Source organism: Arachis duranensis, chromosome 7 (genome assembly GCF_000817695.3).
Source record: "Arachis duranensis cultivar V14167 chromosome 7, aradu.V14167.gnm2.J7QH, whole genome shotgun sequence".
In the NCBI taxonomy this organism is placed as follows: Eukaryota; Viridiplantae; Streptophyta; class Magnoliopsida; order Fabales; family Fabaceae; genus Arachis; species Arachis duranensis.
The window spans coordinates 50,370,542-50,378,855 of record NC_029778.3 but is presented as its reverse complement, the minus strand read 5'-3'; the positions used below and the strand labels follow the sequence as shown (position 1 = coordinate 50,378,855).

At 38.5% G+C, this 8,314-nt stretch overlaps 1 non-coding gene across 1 annotated transcript; it reads right to left on the bottom strand.

Moving 5' to 3' along the window:
- Nucleotides 1-2,225: 2,225 nt before the first annotated feature.
- Nucleotides 2,226-2,329, bottom strand: LOC127740915 (small nucleolar RNA R71). The gene has a single exon (XR_008001771.1). It is a non-coding gene; the product is annotated as a small nucleolar RNA R71 (small nucleolar RNA).
- Nucleotides 2,330-8,314: the final 5,985 nt, after the last annotated feature.

Genomic DNA, 8,314 nt, shown 5'->3' with positions numbered 1-8,314 from the left:
TTCAAGTTGTTCTTGATAAGTCTTCTTGTTTGATCTTTAAATTTTCTTGTTTTGTGTCTTTTATTGTTTTTCATATGCATTCTTGCATTCATAGTGTCTAAGCATTAAAAAAATTTCTAAGTTTGGTGTCTTGCATGTTTTCTTTTCTTGAAAATTTTTCAAAAATAAGTCTTGATGTTCATCTTGATCTTCAAAGTGTTCTTGGTGTTCATCTTGACATTCATAAGTGTTCTTGCATGCATCATGTGTTTTGATTCATAATTTTCATGTTGTGAGTCATTTTTGTTGTTTTTCTCTCTCATTAAAAATTCAAAAATCAAAAAATATATTTTCCTTTTTTTCTCATAAATTTCGAAAATTTGAGTTGACTTAGTAAAAAATTTTTAAAACTTAGCTATTTCTTATAAGTCAAGTCAAATTTTCAATTTTAAAAATCCTATCTTTTCAAAACTTTTTTAAAAATCAAATCTTTTTCAATTTTATTTTATGATTTTCAAAAATTTAAAAATATTTTTCAAAATATTTTTCTTATCTTTATTTCATAATTTTCGAAAACTTTACTAACAATTAATGTGATTGATTCAAAAATTTGAAGTTTGTTACTTTCTTGTTAAGAAAGGTTCAATCTTTAAGTTCTAGAATCATATCTTTTAGTTTCTTGTTAGTCAAGTAATCAATTTTAATTTTAAAAAATAATTTTTTTTCAAAATATCTTTTCAATCATATCTTGTCAAAAATTTGATTTCAAAAAAATCTTTTCTAACTTCTTATCTTTTCAAAATTGATTTTCAAATCTTTTTCAACTATCTAATTGACTTTTTGTTTGTTTCTTATCTTTTTCAAAACCACCTAATTACTTTTCTCTTTCTAATTTTCGAAAATTCCTCCCTCTTTTTCAAAATTCTTTTAATTAACTAATTGATTCAAATTTTAATTTTAATTTTATTTCTTCTCTTAATTTTCGAAAATCACTAACCTGTTTTCAAAAATAATTTTCGAAAACTCCTCTCTCTCATCTTCTTCTATTTATTTATTTATCTACTAACACCTCTCTTCTACTCAAGAATTTGAACCCACTCTTCCCCCTATGTTTTGATTCTTACCTTTGTCTCCTTTTATTCTCTTATTCTTCTACTCATATAAAGGAATCTCTATGCTGTGACATAGAGGATTTCTCTTCTTTCTCTGTTCTCTTCTTTTTCATATGAGCAGGAGCAGGGACAAGAACTTTCTTGTTGAAGCAGATCCGGAACCTGAAAGACTACGGGCTAGCGGGCTAAGCCCGCCAAACCTCCTCCTTTTTTTTACTATTAAGTACTAAATAATATGTATAATTTCACAACCATATTAATAAATTTATAATTTCTAATGGCATAAAAAATTATATTTTTTATATTAACAAACATTAAAGTCTTGGTAATTATAAATATCTAATAAATATAATTATAAACCAAATTTTCATTCAAAATATAAGTATAAATATTCTCTCCAAAGCAAAATAAACATAATCCAAAACATAATTATAAATATTGTCTCTAAAATAACATAAACATAATTCAAACCACTCAATTTTTATCTTCATACTCTTGTAAGTTAGGTTGGGAGAAGGCTGGTTTTGGCAAAAAATTGCAAAAATATCCCCTCACTAAAAAAAACCTTAGCCCGGCGGGGAAGCCCGCCCCTCCCCGCCAAATCCCGCCAAACCTCGCGGTTTAAGCGGTGTGGGTTAGGCGGGCTTTTGCTATTTAGTGGTCCCGATTTTCCAGCCCAGCCCGCCTTTTTGGTGGGTTACGCGGGCCGCTTCGACAGGTTTATGCCCGTTTTCCACCCCTACCAATAATAATGGTGGAGGTGCAAGGAGGATGCTTGGTGATTATACTACACCTACTTCCAAATTTGGTGGAAGAAGCATCTCAATCCCTGCCATTGGAGCAAATAATTTTGAGCTGAAACCTCAACTAGTTGCTCTAATGCAACAGAACTGCAAGTTTCATAGACTTTCATCAGAAGATCCCTGTCAGCTTTTAACTGAATTCTTACAGATCTGTGAGACTGTTAAGACTAATGGAGTAGATCCTGAAGTCTACAGGCTCATGCTTTTCCCTTTTGCTATAAAAGACAGAGCTAGAACATGGTTGGACTCACAACCTAAAGATAGCCTGGACTCTTGGGATAAGCTGGTCACGACCTTTTTGGCTAAGTTCTTTCCTCCTCAAAAGCTGAGCAAGCTTAGAGTGGATGTTTAGACCTTCAAATAAAAAGATGGTGAATCCCTCTATGAAGCTTGGGAAAGATACAAACAGTTGACCAAAAAGTGTCCTGCTGACATACTTTCAGAGTGGACCATTTTAGATATATTCTATTATGGTCTATCTGAATTCTCTAAGATGTCACTGGACCATTCTGCAGGTGGATCCATTCACCTAAAGAAAATGCCTGCAGAAGCTCAAGAACTCATTGACATGGTTGCAAATAACCAATTCATGTACACTTTTGAGAGGAATCCTGTGAGTAATGGGACGCCTTAGAGGAAGGGAGTTCTTGAAATTGATGCTCTGAATGCCATATTGGCTCAGAACAAAATGTTGACTCAGCAAGTCAACATGATCTCTCAGAGTCTGAATGGATGGCAAAATGCATCCAACAGTACTAAAGAGGCATCTTCTGAAGAAGAAGCTTATGATCTTGAGAACCCTACAATGGCAGAGGTGAATTACATAGGTGAACCCTATGGGAACACCTATAATTCCTCATGGAGAAATCATCCAAATTTCTCATGGAAGGATCAACAAAAGCTTCAACAAGGCTTTAATAATGGTGGAAGAAACAGGTTTAGCAATAGTAAGCCTTTTCCATCATCTTCTCAGTAACAGACAGAGAATTCTGAGCATAGCCTCTCTAGCTTAGCAAATATAGTCTCTGATCTGTCTAAGGCCACTTTAAGTTTCATGAGTGAAACAAGGTCCTCCATTAGAAATTTGGAGGCACAAGTGGGCCAGCTGAGTAAGAAGGTCACGGAAACTCCTCCTAGTACTCTCCCAAGCAATACAAAAGAGAATCCAAAAAGAGAGTGCAAGGCCATTGATATTGTCAATATGGCCGAACCTAGAGAGGAAGGGGAGGACGTAATCCAAATGAGAAAGACCTCATGGGACGTCTTCCAGACAAGAAGGAGTTCCCTATTGAGGACCTAAAGGAATCTGAGGCTCATATAGAGACCATAGAGATTCCATTAAACCTCTTTCTGCCATTCATGAGCTCTGAGAACTATTATTCCTCTGAAGAGGATGAAGATGTAACTGGAGAGCAAGTTGCTCAATATCTAGGAGCTATCATGAAACTGAATGCCAAGTTGTTTGGTAATGAGACTTGGGAAGATGCACCTCCTTTGCTCATTAGTGAACTAGATACATGGGTTTAACAAACTTTACCTCAAAAGAAACAAGATTCTGGTAAATTCTTAATACCCTATACCATGGCCACCATGACCTTTCAGAAGGCTCTGTGTGACCTGGGGTCAGGCATAAATCTTATGCCACTCTCTGTAATGGAGAAACTGGGAATCTTTGAGGTACAAGCTGCCACATTCTCACTAGAGATGGCAGACAAGTCAATAAGACAAGCTTATGGATTGGTAGAGGACGTGTTAGTGAAGGTTAAAGGCCTTTACATCCCTGCTGATTTCATAATCTTAGAGACTAGGAAGGAGGAGGATGAATGCATCATCCTTGGAAGACCCTTCCTAGCCACAGCAGGAGCTGTGATTGATGTTGACAGAGGAGAGCTAGTCCTTCAATTGAATGGGGACTACCTTGTGTTTAATGCTCAAGGATCTTCTTCTGCAACCATGGAGAGGAAGCATGAAAAGCTTCTCTTAATACAGAGTCAAACACAGCCCCCACAATCAAACTCTAAGTTTGGTGTTGGGAGGCCACAACCAAACTCTGAGTTTGGTGTTGAGAAGCCCCCACATTCAAACTCTAAGTTTGGTGTTGGGAGGCCCTCATCATGCTCTGAACATCTGTGAGCTCCATGAGAGCTCACTGTCAAGCTATTGACATTAAAGAAGCACTTATTGGGAGGCAACCTAATTTTTATTTATCTATATTTTTATTGTTCTTTTATGATTTATTAGGTTCATGATCATGTGGAGTCATAAAACAAATACTAAAATTAAAAACAGAATCAAAAATAGCAAAGGAAACAGCACACCCTGGAGGAAGAACTTATTGGCGTTTAAACGCCAGTAAGGAGCATCTGGCTGGCGTTCAACGCCAAAACAGAGCATGAATCTGGCGTTGAACACCAGAAACAAGCAGCAGTCTAGCGTTCTGGTGTTCAAACGCCAGGATTACACCCTAAGGAGAGCTGGCATTAAACGGCAGAAACAAGCATGGAACTGGCGTTCAACGCCAGAAATATGATGTAGACTGGCGTTGAACGCCCAAAACAAGCATAGAACTAGCGTTTAATGCCAGAAACAAGCATCAATCTGGCGTTAAATGCCAGGATTGCATGCAGAGGGCGTTTTACATGCCTAATTGGTGCAGGGATGATAAATCCTTGCCACCTCAGGATCTGTGGATCCCACAGGATCACCTCAGGATCTGTAGACCCCATAGGATCCCCACCTACCTCAACTCACTTTTTCTCCTCTTCACACAATCCAACACCACTCTTCCCCAAACTTCATTCACCAATCACCTCAATCTCTCTTCCTAATTACCCCTTCACCACTCACATCAACCCTCTCTTCTCCCCCTTGGCCGAAACCCACACATCTCTCCCTTTCCTCCATATCTTCTTCTTCTTCTATTTTTTCTTCTCTTGCTCGAGGACGAGCAACATTCTAAGTTTGGTGTGGTAAAAGCATAGCTTTTTTTGTTTTTCCATAACCATTGATGGCACCTAAGGCCGGAGAACCCTCTAGAAAGAGGAAAGAAAAGATAAAAGCTTCCACCTCTGAGTCATGGGAGATGGATAGATTCATCTCAAAAGCCCATCAAGACCACTTCTATGAAGTTGTAGCCAAGAAGAAGGTGATCCCTGAGGTCCTTTTCATGCTCAAGAAAAATGAGTATCCGGAGATCCGACATGAGATCCAAAGAAGAGGTTGGGAAGTTCTGACCAACCCCATTCAACAAGTCGGAATCTTAATGGTTCAAGAGTTCTATGCTAATGCATGGATCACTAGGAACCATGATCAAAGTATGAACCCAAATCTAAAGAATTATCTTACAATGGTTCGGGGGAAATACTTAGAGTTCAGTCCGGAAAATATAAGGTTGGCATTCAACTTGCCTATGATGCAAGAAGATGCACGCCCCTACACTAGAAGGGTCAACTTTGATCAAAGGTTGGACCAAGTCCTCATGGACATATGTATGGAAGGATCTCAATGGAAAAGAGACTCAAAAGGCAAGCAGGTTCAACTGAGAAGACTGGATCTTAAATCTGTGGCTAGAGGATGGTTGGAGTTCATCCAACGCTTCATCATCCCCACTAGCAACTGATTCGAAATAACTGTGGATTGGGCCATCAAGATTCATAGCATCATGATTGGAGAGGAAGTAGAAGTTCATGAAGTCATCTCTCTTGAATTCTACAAAGTAGCCAAAAAGTCCTTCACCATGGCAAGGCTAGCTTTTCCTCATCTTATTTGCCATCTATGCTACTCAGCTGGAGTTGTCATAGAAGGAGACATCCTCATTGAAGAGGACAAGCCCATCACTAAGAAGAGGATGGAGCAAACAAGATAGCCTATTGTACTGGTGTCCTTTTGCATCAATCACTTATCTCTGTAACCCTAGTAAATAGTTTTAGTATAAATAGAACTTTTTACTATTGTACTGGTGTCTTTTTGACCACATCTTTGGTCTCAGTTTTAATCAGTTGTTCATCTTAGGAGACTATTGATGATTTAGGGGGCTGGCCATTCGACCATGCTTGGACCTTCATCACTTATGTATTTTCAATGGTGGAGTTTCTATACACCATAGATTAAGGTGTGGAGCTCTGCTGTACCTCGAGTTTTAATGCAAAGTACTACTATCTTTTATTCAATTCAGCTTGTTCTTATTCTAAGATATTTGTTGCACTTCAACATGACGAATGTGATGATCCGTGACACTTATCATCATTCTCACTTATGAACACGTGATTGACAACCACTTCCGTTTTACCTCAGAACGAACGAATATCTCTTGGATTCCTTAATCAGAATCTTTGTGGTAAAAGCTATAATTATTGGCGGCCATTCTTGAGAATCCGGAAAGTCTAAACCTTGTCTGTGGTATTCTAAGTAGGATTCAGGGATTGAATGACTGTGACGAGTTTCAAACTTGCGATTGTTGGGCGTGGTGACAGACGCAAAAGAATCAATGGATTCTATTCCGACATGATCGAGAACCTACAGATTATTAGCCGTGCTGTGACAGAGTATTTGGACCATTTTCACTGAGAGGATGGGATGTAGCCATTGACAACGGTGATGCCCTAAGGATTGAAGGAAGGCAGTAGGAAAGCAGAGATTCAACAGGGACAAAGCATCTCCACACACTTATCTGAAATTTCCACCAATGATTTACATAAGTATCTCTATCTTTATTTTATGCTTTATTTATTATTAATTTCGAAAACCATTATAACCATTTGAATCCGCCTAACTGAGATTTACAAGATGACCATAGCTTGCTTCATACCAACAATCTCCGTGGGATCGACCCTTACTCACGTAAGGTTTATTACTTGGACGACCCAGTGAACTTGCTGGTTAGTTTTGCGAAGTTGTGAAGAATGTGAGTGAACCATAGTAGTGTGCACTAAGTTTTTGGAGCCATTACTAAGAATTGTTCGAGTTATAAAAAGTGTAAATCACAATTTTGCCTATCAAGGAGTTAGAGGGTGAAAAGGCTAGCTCTGTGGCTTTGACGGCTTCTGTGAAGCTAGCCGAAGACACGGCGTTAAAGCATAAGGAGAGCTATGTTTTGGCCTACCGAGAAGTGGTGCGTCTTAGGGGTGATTTAGAGACTGCCCGAGATGATTATACCGAGCTTCAGGGTCACCTAGTGTGACTGCGGCTTTGATGAGCGGATAATTTGTACGCTTTTTGGCATTGTTTTTAGTATGTTTTTAGTATGTTCTAGTTAGTTTTTAGTATATTTTTATTAGTTTTTAGTTAAAATTCACTTTTCTGGACTTTACTATGAGTTTGTGTGTTTTTCTATGATTTCAGGTATTTTCTGGCTGAAATTGAGGGACTTGAGCAAAAATCTGATTCAGAGACTAAAAAGGACTGCAGATGCTGTGGATTCTGACCTCCCTGCACTCGAAGTGGATTTTCTGGAGCTACAGAAGCCGTCATTTACTCATCTTTGTAAACCCTAGGCTACTAGTTCTCTATATATAGGACATTTTACTATTGTATTTTCATCTTTTGATCACTTTAGATCTTAGATCAGATCTTGGTTCTTCTGGTTCCCTCTCTGGGGCCGAAGCCAATGATCACTCTTGTTCTTATGGCTGGCCTCACGGCCATGCCTAGACCTTGTTCTTATGTATTTTCAACGGTGGAGTTTCTACACACCATAGATTAAGGTGTGGAGCTCTGCTGTACCTCGAGTATTAATGCAATTACTATTGTTCTTCTATTCAATGCGGCTTATTCTTGTTTTAAGATATTCATTTGCACCCAAGAACATGATGAATGTGATGATTATGTGACACTCATCATCATTCTCACTTATGAACGAGTGCCTGACAACCACTTCTGTTCTACAAGCAAACAAGGCTTGAATGTTTATCTCTTGGATCCCTTAATCGGAATCTTCGTGGTATAAGCTAGAATTAATGGCAGCATTCAAGAGAATCCGGAAGGTCTAAACCTTGTCTGTGGTATTCTGAGTAGGATTCAATGATCGAATGACTGTGACGAGCTTCAAACTTGCGATTGTGGGGCGTTAGTGACAGACGCAAAAGAATCACTGGATTCTATTCCGACATGATCAAGAACCGACAGCTGAAAAGCCGTGCCGTGACAGGGTGCGTTGAACATTTTCACTGAGAGGATGGGAGGTAGCCACTGACAATGGAAAGGAGTAAGAAGGATTGGATGAAGACAGTAGGAAAGCAGAGAGACGGAAGGGATAAAGCATCTCCATACGCTTATCTGAAATTCTCACCAATGAATTACATAAGTATCTTTATCTTTATCTTTATGTTTTATTCATACATCATCCATAACCATTTGAGTTTGCCTAACTAAGATTTACAAGGTGACCATAGCTTGCTTCATACCAACAATCTCCGTGGGATC